This window comes from Narcine bancroftii, chromosome 1, assembly GCF_036971445.1.
Source record: "Narcine bancroftii isolate sNarBan1 chromosome 1, sNarBan1.hap1, whole genome shotgun sequence".
Lineage (NCBI taxonomy): Eukaryota > Metazoa > Chordata > Chondrichthyes > Torpediniformes > Narcinidae > Narcine > Narcine bancroftii.
Window position 1 is genome coordinate 328549263 of NC_091469.1, and position 18168 is coordinate 328567430.

Below are 18168 nucleotides of genomic sequence, written 5' to 3' on the forward strand. Positions count from 1 at the left end.
CTATCAAGTAATCCTGATTTTTGAATCATCCAGCACATTATTGGAATATGGAATACCTGCAGAGGACTCATCAGGTCACGGAGAGCTTGCAAACCCCTCACAGATACCAGCTGAGTTTAGGGTTGCTCCTGGGTCGAGGGAGCTGTGAGGAAACGATTCAACTCGCTGCTCCACTGGCCATCTCTTTCGTTACTGCCGCGATTGGGAGTAGTCAGAAGCTCTCAGTGTAACCTCTCGTCAGAAAGACAAGCCCTTCAACATTGTAGTCCTCCCTCCACGTTACACCCTGTGTCAGCTCGGACCTGGTCTCTAGGCTTGAATCTTTAAAATTCAACATGATTCCGGACTCATAAGCAATATCGCTGCCACCAATTCCAAACCTGCACACTAAAAAGGAGCCGTGATTTAATTAAATCGTGGAGCAGTCTCAAGGGACTGTATAGCCTGCTCCTGATGTGAGGCTATTGTTTGGATTCTCTTGCAATCTGGTGTCTCTCAGTCCTCTCGCATTAAGGAAGCTGACAGAAGCACTCAATTGTAAAACGTGCCAGCACAGAACAGTGGTGATTTAAGTATCCCTAATACAAGGTGGGGGTTGGGGAAAGGGGAGGGGGTGGGGGTGGTTGGTAAGGAAGCATTAATGAGAGACATGGGACAAATTAAATCAAGTGATAATATTAAATTGATAAAAATTGTCTCCAGCCAACAGATCTACTTCCATGCTCCAATTACTGCCACCAGCAGTGTTTGTTTTAATAGAGACATTTACACCTAACGACCAGTTGGCAGGAGTTAGCACTCCAGCACACAGAATTACCACATGCTGTGGATTCTGGGAAGTATGCCAAGCTCTCTGGACTGCATCATGATGCAGTTGCTCAACAATGAAACTGGGCAGCTACAAGCTTCTGTGCTAGCGGACGAGACCCCTACGCATTCTCTCATGCATTTTTCCAGGCTTCTTTTCAATGCATATGTAAGTGCAGATCCCTTTTGAATGAACTGTAAAACTGCCTCATTTTGTGAGCTATGTCACACCTTGTACGAGTTAACCTTCAGTGCCGTTTGAACTACAGATAATTGCCTGTGTAAATAAAGCACAGCTTCATCTAAGGAGAGGGTGGTGTGGGGAAATAGAAGACTATATTTAACTATAGTTAGCTGCTCCTCCGCCAAATGTTTACCCGAGCATAAATGGAACTATCTCACAACAACAAAGGGAAGAGTCAGTACCTGCCACGGAATACTGAACTCAAGATTAGAATGGAACACTAATGGGTCACAACATAGTTTTTAGAAACTGACTACAAATCAAATATTATCAGCCTTTTTTTTGTTTACTCTCAATTCATGTGATGAAGTGCAGTCTCCTGTGACCTAGCAACATTAATTCACAGCTTGGGATCTTCCGGACTCACTGTCAAACCGGACCAAGTGACAAGACCCAACGAAGTTTAAGATGAGGCTCTGTAGGGTCTCGACCAGAATCATTGAACCTCCGTCTTCTTCCTGCTGATGCTGCTCCTCGACATTAGTTTAGAAAAAGGTACTGGAATCTTGAGCAAACAAAGAATTCCTGGAGGAACTCAACGGGTCAGACAGCATCCATGGGTATAACAAAATCTGAACCCTTTATCGAGACACTAGTCACAGACCTGCTGACCTGTTAAGTTTCTCCATCATTCCTTTGTAAACTCTGCTCTTGCAGTTTGTTTCGTTTTGCTCCAGATATCAGCACCGGCCGTTGCTTGATAAAGCAGTGGTCTGGATCTGAACTTAGTGCAATAGAGTGGATGATAATAAGTCCATGGTAGAGAACAATAATTGAGATCAGTGCATAGGTTGCACTCCTCGGACTAAATCTTGGCCACTGGGAGATGTATTGGAGGGTGACATTAAAATGGATACATGGCACAAGGGGTTGACCCAGAGACAATATGGCTTCCTCTCTACAATGATCAATTCGAATCTCACCCCATATATGCTCTATTACCTGCACATCTGCCCTGGCTCCCTCCAACCTCAGGCACAACAAAGATAGGATATTCCTTGTCCATTCCTTTCACCCCATTGGTCTACATGTCCAACGTATCCTCTTCCATCATTTCCGCCGCCTACTATGAGATTCAATCATCAGACACATCTTCCCGTCTCCTCCCCTCTCCACCTTCTGCAGGGACTGCTCCCTCCATGACTCCCTTGTTGACTCCTCCCTCCCTACCATTCGCCCCTTAGCACCTACCCTTATGACCAAAGGGAAGTGTTCCACTCACGGCCTCACTTCCTCCCTCAGTACCATTCAGGGCCTCAAATGGTCCTTCCGAGCGAAGCCACACTTCACTTGTGAATCCACAGGGGTCATCTACTGCACTCTTCTTGTGGTCTCCTCTACATTGGAGAGACTGGACGCAGACTGGGAGATCACTTTGTTAAGCACCTTGGATCTGTCTGCCACAATAGCATGGATCTCCCAGTGGCCACCCATTTCAATTCCCCACCCTATTATGTTTTGAAAATTACGCTCGATTTGAAATCAATAAAAATGAAATCTTAGCAGGATATATAATGGATGACTGTTCAGATAATGCGTGCATTACACCACAAACTTTACATGCTGAGAAAAAGGATCTACATGCATTTGGAAAGAGAAGGACTTATCAGGGATAGTCAGCATGGTTCTGTGCGTGTGATATTGTGATTCACAACTTAATTGAGTTGTTTGAAGAGGTGACCAAGAATATTAATGAAAACAGGGCATTTGACATTGTCAACATGAACATGTGACAAGGTTCCACAAGTGAGGCTGGTCTAGAAGTTAATCTTCATGGGATCCAGGGTGAGTTGGCCAACTGGATAATTGGTGATGGTAGGAGAGAGAGGATGGTGAGAGAGGGTTGTTTCTCAGATAAGAAGCCTATGACCAATAGTGTGCTCCAGACATGGAAACTGGGCCACTGTTTTCCATCATCTATATTAACAACCCGGATGGCAAGGATAGGGAAATCTAAAACTAGTCGGCATAATTCAATTTAATCTTATTTTTTAAATTTAGAAATACAGCACAGTAACAGGCCCTCCTGGCTCACAAGTCCACATCGCCCAAATACAACCAGGTGACCAATCAACCTATCAACCACGTATGTCTTTGGAACGTGGGAGGAAACTGGGGCACCCAAAGGAAACCAATGCAGATCAAGCATTGAATCTCTCCTTGTTGAGAGATTCAGACCCAGGCACTGCCACTATGATGGTGTTGAGCTAACCGCTGTGCTAACTATGCAACTCTGAAGGTGAGAGGGGAAAGATTTAAAAGGGACCTGAGGGGCATCTTCTTCACCTAGGATATATGGAATGAGCTGGCAGATGCAGTACTGGAAGCATGGACGACTGTGATGTTCAGAAGACATTTCCACAAGTTCATGGACAGGAAAGGTGTTGCAGGATATGCTCCGAACACAGGCAAATGAGATGAACTTGGTCAGCATTGGACAAGGTGGGCCAAAGGGCCTGTTTCAATAACTGTAGGACCCTGCGACTCCATGATAACTTCACAAAATTCAGTCCCCAAAACCCAGACCTCAATGTGACTGCCAAACCGAACCAGGTCTTGGTTTGTCCAAATTAGCATGACTTTTGCTCTAATGAAAGAGTGTCGGCCAGATCATGAGGTATTCAAAACTTGAAGAGGATTTGCTAAACCAGGTGGAGGAAACCTATGGTGGACGTGACCGAGTCAATGTCTGTGTAACTCTTGAAATATGACCAGGGAAATCATAAAATCAGAGAGAGAGAGAGAGAGAGAGAGAGCAGAGGAGAGAGAGAGGAGGAGAGAGAGAGAGGGGGAGGAGAGGAGAGAGAGAGAGAGAGAAAGAGTACAGCTCATTTGATTCAATATTCAAAATTCTTTTGTGGAAAAGTGATAAAGCAGGTGTAATATTACACAAAATTGCATTTGGTAAGGCAGACAAAGATTTGCCATCAGCAGGAAATTGCCCAGCATCCCTTACAGTCAGAGAAAGGGAAGTAAAACTGTTTCCCCCCCTCACCACCCCTACCACATCACTGTGATGTTCAGAAGACATTTCCACAAGTGGATTCGCATCAAGAGCTCCACAACCTCTGCAGCCACACAGACCATTCCAAACCATCGGCAACTTGAGCTCCAGATACAAACTTCTGACACAATCATGAAGGCCTCAGCACCTTTGTCACTTTCTCATAGTCCAGTTCCGATACAGGCTGCGGACTGCTGGAGATCAGCTCTTCGGCTACTTTCGAGCCAGTCTCCAGCAGTCCACAGCCTGGTGAGAGTCCTTTGACGCAAGTCACCAGCAGTCTCCATGGGTTCCTTACCTCGAGTCACCAACAGCCCTCGGCCTGTATGTTCTTCAGCCATGGAGAACATCTCCGGTCGGCCACCTTTGTCACCATCCCCTAGGGGTATCTCCTCCGGTCTTCCTTCTAAAACGGGGGGGGGGGGGGGTGTGGTGGTACACCACCAGCCTACTTCAGGGGGCAACCTCTGTATCTGCAGGTGTGTGAGGGGACAGGACAACACCTGGCTGGCTGCTAATCAGTTGACCTGAATGGATCAAGCCCCACCCGGTTGGGTGTCAATCACCCTCCCAAGGTCTCACTCAGAGTTGCAGCAGCCACAGCCAGCCTGGCTCTGTGCAAGTCTTTGTGGATTAAAGCCTGTTGTACAGTCTTTATCTTTGTGTGTGTCTGATTCTGGCTAACAGTGCACCACAGGGAGGGGGGTGGTCTCCCTATTTTCTGGTTCCCTGCACTAGTCCTCTACTCCCCGTGAGTCTACAACCTCTCAATGCCACCACAGGTGCCACCATCTTGGGCCCAGACCCCACAGTTGCAGGATTTTAAAATAAACCATAACTGGCTCCTTTAAAAGGCCAATAAAGCCGGCAGTTGGACTGGCTGGTAGAACACGGTAGAAGAGCGCTGTGTCTCCTCTCCCTGCTCCACACTGGTCTGCGGTAGTGGTAGCATCTCCGGCAGTGCCATCATTTTAGTTTTCTCTAAATGTTCAAATACCAATGACAGGCCGGAGGATTTTGAACACAGAACACCAGGCACCAAATATATTGATTTTTTTTATATAATTCATGTATTTTTATACTGTATTTTTATTAACAAAACAATATTAATTTTGTAACAAATTTTTAAATTTTAAATTCAAATTTAACTTTTAGACATACACCACAGTTTGGTGCACGACCCCATGCCACCCAATTACACCCAATTGACCTACATCCCCCAGTACGTTTTAAACTTTGGGAGGAAACCAGAGCCCTGGGGAAAACCCACGCAGACACAGGAAAAACTGCAAACTCCTTACAGAAATCTCAGGATTTGAACCTCTGTCTCAATCGCTAGCACGGTAAAGGCGCTGCACTAATCGCTAACTGTACTAGCTCCATGTTGAGGAATATACAAAAATCAGAATATTAAGTGGAAAACAGACATGGCCTGAACTCTGTATTAATAAGAATAAAGGATATGTTCCCCCTCAATGTTTCCCCTTTCACCCTTAACCCAAGTCCTCTGGTTTGTATCTCACCTACCCTCATTGAGAAAAGCCTTCCTCTGTCTATCCCCCTCATAATTTTAAATACTTCTATCAAATCTACCCTCATTCTTCTACACTCCAGGGAATAAAGTTCTAACCTGTTTAACCTTTCCCTGCAACTCAGTTCTGGATGTACTCTGACAATCTGCAATCTGAAATCTTAACTCTGCACCCTGAATACTGTAACAATATGCCCTCCATGTTTGTGGAACTCTTGAACTACCTGCTGTACTTCTACATGAGCTGACTTGGCTGGGTAGCATGCAAAGTAAATCATTCATTATCTCCAGGTACACATGACAATAAACAATTCAATGCAGCTCAGTCATGTTCAGTAGAAGCCAGTCAGAGGCATGAGTAGGATTGGATCTTTCATGTTGCTTGTGCAGCTCTTTTTCTCTCTGTTCACATCTCTCCTAATTATTGTAGCCCACATACAAGCGTAAATGCTGCTGCGACTATGTCAAACATGCATTATGTGCAGACTGTATAGTCCGTGTAGTGATAGAGTGCTAGTGATCCTCCTGACCACTAGAGGGAGTCACAGACTAGTTTGTTGGAGCTCAGGTGGATTCAAGATGGATGCCTCCACGTGGTCAAGAGTTTATTCTATTGCTAATAAAGTATAATTGTTTTAAAAGAACCCAAATTTCTTCATTAAAAGAAAAAGAAACATCACAGTCAGCAGCCCCTATGTGACATGCAATGCATGGGAGATGAGGGGGAGATCTCATTGAAATATTGCAAACATTGAAAGGCGTGGACAGAGTAGATGGGAGAGTCAAGGACAAGAGGGCACAACTTCAGGACTGAAAGGTGCCGCTTAGGAATGCGGAGAATTTTCTTCAGCCAGAGGGTGGTAATTTGTTGCCACAGACAGTTGTAAAGGCCAGGTCATTGAATGTATTTAAGGTAGAGATTGATAGGTTTCTTGATGAGGCAGGGCATTTTGAGAAGGCCGAGCAGTGGGGCTGAGTGGGAAAATGGTCCAGTTATGAGTGAATGGTGGGGCAGACTCGATGGGCTGAATAGCCTATTTCTGCTCCTATGTCTTATTAAGAACCAGGATGTAATTTGGTCACGCAAGGTGTTGAAGTAAAAGAGGTGTACCAATAGAGTCCTAGAACTGGTATTTAAACAAATCCACAAGGATTGCAGGTTACTCTACTGTACACTCATTGATACCAGGTATCCGTAAGTATTGTTAATTGCTATCTCTTGGTACTAAAGTTTTCCCTAATCAATTAACTTAATTGTGTGAATAATTATAATAAACTGCTCACATATTTACTTCAGCCAGTTTAATGTTTTTGTCAAATGTCCCGTGAATGAGCAATGTGGCTACAATGACTAATATTTTGTCACCTTGACAGAGCATGCCAACCAAAATTAGTAACTGATGCCTAATATCTCTTGTTTATTGTGATAATCTTGCAGAAAGCCACCTTGAATTCCTATTGCTCAGTTCCGTGCTTTTCTGGGAGTTGTGTGAGATTGCCATTCATGGTTTGTAACTATGGGAGGTTTCGGCAGTCTTTGGTCTCTGTTGGTCGACCTGAGATTTCATTTAAACAGAGGTGTACTGATCCACCAACACTTTGATTTTAAAAATTGCACCCTTGTGGAGATGATTGTGGACTTCAGGAGAACCCTGAATAGAGCCAGAACCACAAGGCTGAGAAACAGCTTCTTCCCAGGGGCAGTGAGATCTGCTGAACATCTGATGAACTGCTCAAACAGACTCTCCGTGATTCAACTATTTATTTAACAATGATTTATATATATATCTATATGTATATATCTATATATATATAGATATATATATATATATATCTATATATATATCTCTCACACACATGTATCATTTGTCTGTATGTGTGTTATATCTCTATCTGTGTTTGCAATGTTTTATACTGAGACCAGAGAACACTGTTTTGTCTGGTTAGTGCTTGTACAATCAGATGATAATAAACTTGAACTTGTTAACTCCCTGCTGTGTTCCTAATCTTCTCAAGGATTCTTAATCCATCTCTTTGATCCCATCAACTTGGTATCATTTTATTTGTTTCCATTTAACTGAGAAACTTTGGGTTGTCTTATCATATTAAGGTTGCCACTTTGTATGTATATTGTTGAACAATGACTCAGTGAGGAATCAGATCCATATGACCTGATACTCCTTGAGAGTCTGCTGGGATGGGGGTGGTGGGAACAAAGACGAGTTCAGAGGAAAGAAATGTTCCAGCGCTTACATTTCATGCACTCTCGCTGTTTTCCCCCAGTCCCACCTTCATTTGTCCAATACCCTATTACCTTTTGGCCCCACCCAGCCACCTTCATTCTTTTTATGCTTGTGATCTCCCCTTCCCACCCTCGTCTCAATAAAAGGGCCCTGATCTGAAACGTTGACTGTGATGTTTTACCTTATCTCTGCCCCTTACTATTTTACAAACCTCCATAAGGTCCTTCTTTTGCCTCCTGTGCTCCAGGGTTAAAATATTAGCCATTCAGCTTCTGTTAATTCAAGCTGACCAGTGACATTCTCTTAGATCATCCAGCTTAACAATGCCTTTCCAATAACTGGAAACTGTGTACAATATTCCAAGTGGGTGTTCTCGCTAACATCTTGTTCAAACAGCTATGTCGTGACATCCCTGCTCTTGTAGCTTTACTCTGTTGTCCTTGTGCTAAGTCTCATCCAAACATCTGAATCTTGGAAATCCACTACTGCCCTGGCCCTATCATTCACTGTACAAGTCCTGCAGTGGTTCAGCTACTAAAGAGCAACATCTCACACTTTTTAAATTTAAATTTATTTTTTTCTTTAAATACAGCATGACAAAAGGCCCTTCCAGCCCATGAGCTAATGCTGCCCAAGTAACCTACAATACCCGTAACGTTTAGAATGGTGGGAGGGAGCCAGAGCACCCGAAGGAAACCCATGCAGACACGAGAAAAACGTACAGACAGGGTGTGATTTGAACCTGGGTCAGGGCCGCAGTAATAGCATGACGCTAACCGTGTCACCCATACACTAACTGTGCCACCCACTTGTCTGTTCAACCTACCAGTCCTTTCCCAGTTCATCCAGATCCTGCTGTAATGGGACGTAATATTCTTCACTGTCCACTATACCCCGAATGCTGGTGCAATCCACCAACTTGCTAACCACACTAAATACATTGCCACCCAAGTCATTAATCAAGCTGTCAAGCAACAGTGAGCCCAGTACCCATCCCTACAGCTCAGCACTGGTCACAGGCCTCCAATCTGAGGAACAACCTTCAAGCTAATTATCCAAATGGCCAGCCATCCCTAGATTCCATGCAATCTGACCTTCTGGACCAGCCTACCATGGCAACAAGAAATGACGTGACATAGGAAGTAAAGAAGAAAGAAAGATAAGCATTTATATACCTATTTCATGGCTGAGGTTATACCAAAGAATGTTAAAGCCAATAAAGAACACATGAAATTAAGAAATATTTCTTGAAAGCAAGCACTGAAGGACAATGTGAAACATATAAGTCTGCAGAAGCTGCGATTGCAGTAAAGAAACATAAATGCTGGAGGAACTCAGCCCGTGGTGGTGTCCATAGGAGGTAGATATATAACTGATGTTTCAGGCCCAGGCCCTTCTTCAAGGTATGAGTGAAAAGCAGACAGGCACCTGAATTAAAAGGCTAGGGGAGAAGTGAAGAAGGGGCAGGATGAGGAGCACAGACCAACAGACGTGGATGGGACAGGAGAGGAAAGGTGAGGATTGATCAGGGGAGGGGGCAGCTCTGCAAATGAGACTGAGGGAAAGGGGAAGAGGGAAGGGGTTTTTATGCACAAAAGCCATGTTATCACCTGCTTGTTTTTTTTTAAAAGGCAAATTTATCTTTTATGCAGAGGACATAAAAGACAATCTTGCAGTCCTTTTATGTAGCCCAGAGCAGCGCACCGGCTTCCCAGGGCAAAAGGGGATGGCACAGCAGCAGCCGTCCTACGACAGCCCCCCACCCCGCTGCCTGACAGCCCCGCCACTCCAATTCCCCTCCCTCTCTCTTCCATTCCCTCTTCCTCTTGCCTCATCTCCCCCCCTATCAGCCACATACTGATCACACCGTCCGGCTCCATCCCGACAGCCCCACGCCCTACTAGCCTGACAGCCCCGTTGCCCCACTGTGCAGTTCACAGAATCTGCAAGCCTGAATGAAGTGGTGCCACCACCAGGAGCCTACAGAGTCCTGGCCATTCAGTCCACGGTCCAAGGGATGGTGTGAGGGAGTGGGGTGGTGTGAACGATCGCACCCTGACAGCACCACTGGCCTCCCTGTGACAGTTCAGTGGGGCAACGGGGCTGCCAGCATGAACAATCATCTTTCCTTCCTGTTTGGATCTGCTTTCAGCGGCAATCCTTTTACACAGGAAGTGGAGTGACTTCACTCCACCTCTGACATGACCACCCCACAGGTGGAGGGAAAACGTGGATCATGTTGGACCCGTCAATCCACCTTCAGACCTTTTATGGAGGTAAGTAGAGCATCCTAAAGGCAGTGGAAACCTGTCTTTACAAATCACTAATTTTCACTATAAAAGAGCCCAGAGAGAGACAGAGCTACAGGAAAGGAGACAAGGGAATGGAAAGTGGGGGGGGGGGGGGGGGGGGGCATAACAGAAACCGGAGAAGTCGATGCTAATGCATCCATCTGGAGGCTCAACAACAGTCACCTGATAACAACGTAGCCATTAGGTGGCTAAGAATGGATCTAACAAAAGAGAGGATGTCAGGCAGCGGGGCCCGCATTCTGTCAGGCAGTGGGGTGGGGGGGTCTGTCGGGCAGCAGGGCTGGGGATGCTGTCAGGCAGTGAGGCAGGGGGCTGTCAGGCAGTGGGCTCAGGTATGGGGCAGGGGGGGTGTCAGGCAGTGAGATGGCGGGTCTGTCGCAAGGCGGCTACTACTATGCTACACACCCCATCCCCTTTTGCCCTGGGAAGCCGGTGCGCTACTCTGGGCTACATAAAAGGACTGTAAGATCTACCATTTTCATCCTCTGCATAAAAAATAAATCTGCCTTCTGTTAAAAAAACTTGAGCAGGCAATAACACGGCTTTTGTGGATAAAAACCCCTAATGTATGAATTTACCGAAATATTCTTCTCTGTCAACTATTTCCTTGCCCTTCCTGTAGATGGCTCAGCTAAGAAGTAAATATTTTAGCAACTGATTCATGGTCTGAGGGAATTCATTCAGTTGTAAAACAAACGAGCATCTGCTACCATTCTTTTGGGAGCTGGTAATACATCACAACAACAGAATACAGCAGATGGTCTGTAAATTGGGTTAAAACCTGATCAATTTAAGGATTTATTGGGGCATGTTTTCCAAGCCAATAATAACTCACTTTATTTGTTTTTGTGTGGTTATCAAGGCAAGGAACCTGTAAACATCACAGTCAATGTCAGGCCAGATTTAAATAAGGATTGCTGTAAATTATCTTTGAAATGGCCCTGGCCCAAATCCTTAGGAACACCAAGGCTTATTCTCCAATAAAAATAAGGGAAGTTTAGCCATTGTTCTGCTATTTTCCCTCTGTGCTCTCTGTTTAAATGAAAGGTCCTGACCCTTTTTTTTAATCCCACTGATGCTCCTCGATCTGCTGAGTTCCTCAGCAGAGAACTCTTTTTTTCTCGCTCCAGATTCTACCATCTGCATTCTTTCATGTGTCCCCGAGCCAGGGCAGTAGCGGATTTCCAAGATTCAGATGTTTGGATGAGACTTAGCACAAGGACGTCCCAAAGAACAACAGAACAATACTTCAGATTCACATCAGTGACAAGGATGTCCCAGTAGCCAACCATTTCATTTCTGCGCCCCACTCCCAGCACTGACATGTCTGTCCACGGACTCATGCACCGCTAAACCAGGCCCAGGTGTAAATTGGAGGAGCAACACAGTATTCTGTCTCGGCGCTCTCCAACTTGATGGCATTAGCATCAACTTTTATGGCTTCCACTGGACCATTCTCCGTTCTCCCTCTCTTCCCCACCCTTCTGCCTTCTTTCCATCAGCTCTTCTTTCTCAGAGCCAATCCCCCGTTTACTGGTGGGCCCTCCCTCCCTTATCCTCCTGCCTGTGGGCCCTGTGCTCCTCCCCATGCCCCTCCCCCTCATTTTATTCAGGTGCCTGCCCACATTTTTTTCATACCTTGATGAAGGGATCAGGCCCGAAACATTGGTTTATGTATCTTTATCTTTGCTCTATAAAGGACACTGCTTGACCTGCTGAATTTCTCCACCATTGTGTGTGTTTTTTTTAAATTTTAATAGTTCTGATAAGAATGTGGTGTTCCCCCTAGTGCCCTGCTCAAGTCATTCATCCCTTAAAAACAGAAATTCTGGACATTTAGTTGGTATTTGTTCTGCTTTGGTACATGAAAAATGGCTGCTCTGACATTTCAAAGGTGAATCCACCTCAAAGTATTATTCACTGGATGTGAACCATTTTGGGACATCCTAAGGCATGCTTTTGCTGGGGTTCAACTCCTCTTCTCTTTAACTGGGCTTCCCATTGGAAAGACAACAGTCTGCCTGAGCCGGCAGCAGAATGTCGAGCACTGTCACGCTGAACACTGCCGCACTTCAGGACTGCGTGCTCAGCCCGCTACCATTCATGGCACTGACCCATGAAAATAATGCCAAATCCAACTCCCACAGTGTCATTACATTTGCAGATGAGCTGACAATCGTTGGCCTCATCAGCAACATGGGAGGACCAAGGATGACCATCCTCCATTATACAGTAACAGTGGAGAGAACCAAGCGATCTACTGCATCTGGTGCTCCCTTTGTGGCTTTCTCTACATCGGAGAGACTGGGTGCAGACTGGGAGATCTCTTCACTGAGCACCTTCACTCTGTCCACATCAGTGACAAGGACATCCCAGTGGCCAACCATTTCAAATCTTTGTCCCGCTCCCATATTCACATGCCTATCCACGGACTGATGTACTATCCCACCAAGACCGCCCGTAGATTGGAGGAACAATTCCTGATTTTCCGTCTGGGCACTCTCCAGCCAGATAGCATTAATATTGACTTCTCTGCTTTCTGCTGCCCTGCTCTCCTTTCCCCCTCCCTTCCTTTCCTCTGCCTTCTTTCCCTCTGCTCTCCATCCCCTTCCCTTAGCAGGTCCTCCTCCCCCTACTTGCTACTGTGCCCTTCCACCCTTCTCCACCTATTACCTCCTGCCTTTGGGACCACAGTCCTCCTTCCATTACCTATTTGTTCAGAGGCCTACCGACATTTTCACAGACCTTGATAAAGGGCTCAAGCCTGAAATGTTGGTTATGTATCTTTGTCTTTGCTCTATAAAGGACATTGTTTGACCTGTTGAGTTTCTCCAGCATTTTTCTTACCATGTTCCTCAGAGTTCACTTAAGAATTGACATATCCAGCACACAAAACATCTCCTCACTTGTCAGGAAGACGCAACAGCGACTGCACTTCCTAAGAAGACTAAAGCAGGCAAGGTACCAACTGCCATCATGTCAATCTTCTACAGGAGTTCTATTGAGAGTATCCTGGCTGACTGTGGTATGGATGATGTAGAGCATCATCCAACTTGATGGCATTAGCATCAACTTTTATGGCTTCCACTGGACCATTCTCCGTTCTCCCTCTCTTCCCCACCCTTCTGCCTTCTTTCCATCAGCTCTTCTTTCTCAGAGCCAATCCCCCGTTTACTGGTGGGCCCTCCCTCCCTTATCCTCCTGCCTGTGGGCCCTGTGCTCCTCCCCATGCCCCTCCCCCTCATTTTATTCAGGTGCCTGCCCACATTTTTTTCATACCTTGATGAAGGGATCAGGCCCGAAACATTGGTTTATGTATCTTTATCTTTGCTCTATAAAGGACACTGCTTGACCTGCTGAATTTCTCCACCATTGTGTGTGTTTTTTTTAATTTTAATAGTTCTGATAAGAATGTGGTGTTCCCCCCCCCCCCCCCCCCCCACCCACCCTCCACCCCATCGACTAGATCTATTGGGATCATTGTCTAAAGATGGATTGCAAAATTAGGGGGGACCCACACACACCATCTTCTAGCTGCTCCCATCGGGAAAGAGATACAGGAGTATCAGAACCAGAACCACCAGGCTGAGGAACAGATTCTTCCCAATGGCAGTGAGAATGCTGAATGACTAATGAACTGCTCATGCAAATCTCCCATGACTCAACTGTTTACTTAACAATAAGATTTTTTTTTATTTATCGATACACAGTTTGTACTGCACATGTATCATTTCTCTGTATGTGTGCCATATCTGTATGTGTGTTTTACACCGAGGACCAAAGAAGGTTATTTCGTCGGGTTGTACTTGTACAATTGGATATTGATAAATTTGAACAATTACTTTTCCATCCATTTGAACAATGCTATCGCTAATTCTTTACATTGTGATGTTTAAGTGTCCGGGGACTGGTTACATTTCTCTGTGGTGAGAGAAAGAGAGAGGATTGCACCACTCTCCCCAAAGGTTCGAATATAGTGAAAAATGCAAAAGGCAGTTGTGAATACCAAAATATAGTTTCAAGCCAGAAGTTATACCAGTAGCATACCAAAAAAATATTCTACAACTAATATCTAGGTTAGTTTTAAGATTGACCCAGTTTACCTTATGTAAGATGCAAATTGAGAGATATTTCACAAGTAATTCCAGCTAATGACATCACGTCATTGCATGAATCAAGTGAGTTATCTGCATTCAATGAAGTTTTGTTTTATGTGTTCAGGAGCTGTGTCCCGACAGTTGATGCCATCACACTGGATCTACTCAAAGCCCTGAATCACATGGACAGCAAAGACACATACATCAGGATGCTCTTTATCGACTATATTTTGGCATTCAATGCCATCATCCCCTCAAAACTGATCAGCCAACTCCAAACCCTGGGTCTCAAGATCTCACAGTGTAATTGGATCCTGGATTTACTCACCTCCAGACCGCAATCAGTGAAGATTGGAAAGAACATCTCCACAATCTCCATCAGTACCAGAGCACCATAGGGCTGCATTCTTAGCCCCCTGCTCTACTCACTTTACACCTATGACTGCATGGATTGGTACGACAATAACACCATCTACAAATCTGCCGATGATACCACTGCACTAGGTTAGATAAAAAGGGCTAATGAGTCAGCATAGAGGAGGGGGATTTAAAACCCTGCTGAATGGTGCACCAACAAGAACCTCACACTCAATGTCACCAAACCCAAGGATCGGAGTGTGGACTTTATAAAGGGAAAACAGAGGAGTACAATCCAGTAATGAGAGGGTGAGCAAATTTAAATTCCTGGGAGTCACTATCTCGGAGGACCCAACACATGAATGTCATCGTGAAGAAAGCACATCAGCCCATCTCCTTCCTCAGGAGTTTGTGGAGATTTGGTATGACATCAGAAACCTTGGGAAATTCTACAGATGTGTGTGGGAAAAGTGCTGATCGGCTGCATTATGGCCTGATATGGGGCACCAATATCAATGAATGGAAAGCCCTCCAAAATGTAGTAGACTCGGGCAAAACTCTCCACACCATGTAGAAAATCTACGAGGAACACCACCATTGGAGAGCAGCAGCTATCATCAAGGATGCACACCACCCAGTGCCCACTCTGTTCTCACTACTGACACCAGGAATGATGTATCCAGTAGATATCACAAAGCTCGTTCAGTACGTTTCCAATTATCTGAAATGCTCAGGACCAGACATATATCGATTATCTGTATTTTTCTAGATATTTGAGAAATGGCTTTAAGCAGCCCAGTTTAAGCAGCCGAATACTTGAGTTGGCCGTCGCCGATCCCTGACACTTCCCCACCACAGTCGCCAAACCAACTCAGGCACCCAAGGTGCCCGCTCCAATCCCCGACACCTCCCCACCGCCTTCGCTGATCCTGCCTGGGAGCCCGAGGTCCCCGCTCCAATCCTAGCTCAGTAGCATCAGTATGTTACTTGTATCAGTGGTTAAAACAACAACAAAGAACAAGGGAAGGTTTTTAAAGCATGAAATTAAGTTTAATTCTTACCAAAAAACATGTTCTCTGCTTGCAAAAATAATATAAATGCAGCAACATTCAAAATGGATTCAAAATGGCGCTAACAGGGCATCAGAGACCCACTTGAGTACAGCAGGTTAAAAAAAATATCAACTTTTTTTCAACCTGTGGAATTTTTTGCGGATAACTGAGAATTTCGGTAAAGTGGTTTTCAGATAATCGGAAACCACCAGGTTCAGGAACAGCTGCTACTCCTCCACAATCAGACTCCTTAATGACAAACTCATTCAGGGAATCATTTAAGGACTCTTACCTTGCACGTTATTTATGACTGAATATTTATTTTCTGTATTACAGTTTGTTTGCACTTCTTTCTTGCTTACATTTTTCTTTTTATTTACATTTCTTTCTTTTGTACTCGTATCTTTTAACTACAGGTTTTTTTTGCACTAATGATAGATAGAAATTCTGCCTGGCTCGCAAGAAAAGAAATCTCAGGGTTGTATGTACTCTGGCAATAAACCTGAACTTTGAAACAATGAAATGAAAACATTCTATCTTTCCTTTGATTTTGTTCCACTGGAATTTAAAGGTTATATCCGAACAGCACTCAACCAGAAAATTTCCATCCCAGTCTGGACATCATTTCAAGCAAGACAAAGGATCTTTGGGTTGTATGTGATATCATGTATGTACTCTGTGATTACGTATTGACCGAGGATAATGTCGGAAAAGTGTTTGACATGTCCTGACAAATAGACAAAATTGCTGGAGAAACTCAGCAGGTCCCATAGTATCCATAGGAGGCAATGGATTATAACCAATGATTTGGGCCTGAGCCCTTCATCAAGGAATGATTGCAGGGAGAGGCTAACAGCCAAGAGGCAATAGGTGAACATGTATACCAGGGTAGGAGAGAAAAAAACTGACCATTGATTAGGGGGAGTGGGGATATCTCTGTGAATGCACAACTGAAAGAAAACAGGCAGAGGGGAAGGGAGAGAGAGAGAGACAAGGGGAGAGAAGCTGGAGGAAAGTAGATACAGGCAATCCCCAGGTTAAAAATGTTCAATTTACAAACAACTCATACTTACAAACCGACAAGCCGGCCGGAAGTAGAATGCCGTCAATTTCCAGTTTGAGCATAGTTGAGTCAGCATCGCGAGAGAGTATGCTGTACGATACACCCATGTGAAGCTGCCATCGCCCAGCATCGCGAGAGAGTATGCTGTACAATACTCTTTTTGACCCACAGTTTTAAATTTGCAACATTAAAGTTTTATTGTTGTTGCTGTTTAAACCACCTCATAATACTTTGCAAGACTCTAGTTTAAAATATTTGAAATATAGGCACTGAGCTGTGGAATAAAGAGAGTGACGTGGCTGTGTTGAAAGTTATTGCTGTCCCTGCTGGGATCGGGCTCCCTGCATTATCCTGCTCCTGCTGGGAGCCCAATGTTCCCAATCCTGCTGGGAGCCTGACTTGTTTATGATGCTTAAGATGTTGGAGTATATTAAGAAGTGTTTCTTAAGTGTTTTACATGCATAGAAAGGTAAAATATATAATATATATGCTATATACTAAGATAAACATATGACTAACTGACGCTAAATGTGGACCGTATGTACTTGTTCTGAGTTAAATAAAAATTCGAGTTAAAGACTGACTTAGGTAACAGAACTTGTTTTTAACCTGGGGACTGCATATATAAGCAACAAGAGAGACTAGGTGTGGGGTCTAACGGAAACCAGAGAAGTCGATGTTAATGACATCCGGTTGGAGGGTGCCCAGACAGAATATGAGGTGTTTGTTGTTCCTCCAATTTGGGAGTGGTCTCAGTCTGGAAGTGCATGAGACCATGGACCGACACGTCAGCAAGGGATTGGGATGGGGAGTGGAAATGGGTTGCCACTGGGAGATCCACACTATTGCAGCAGACAGATGCTCAATGATGCGATCTCCCAGACTGCGTCCAGTCTCTGTGATGTAGAAAAAGCCACAACAGCAACGAGAGAGACTAGGGGTGGGGTCTAACGGAAACCAGAGAAGTCGATGTTAATGACATCCGGTTGGAGGGTGCCCAGACAGAATATGAGGTGTTTGTTGTTCCTCCAATTTGGGAGTGGTCTCAGTCTGGAAGTGCATGAGACCATGGACCGACACGTCAGCAAGGGATTGGGATGGGGAGTGGAAATGGGTTGCCACTGGGAGATCCACACTATTGCAGCAGACAGATGCTCAATGATGCGATCTCCCAGACTGCGTCCAGTCTCTGTGATGTAGAAAAAGCCACAACAGCAACGAGAGAGACTAGGGGTGGGGTCTAACGGAAACCAGAGAAGTCGATGTTAATGACATCCGGTTGGAGGGTGCCCAGACAGAATATGAGGTGTTTGTTGTTCCTCCAATTTGGGAGTGGTCTCAGTCTGGAAGTGCATGAGACCATGGACCGACACGTCAGCAAGGGATTGGGATGGGGAGTGGAAATGGGTTGCCACTGGGAGATCCACACTATTGCAGCAGACAGATGCTCAATGATGC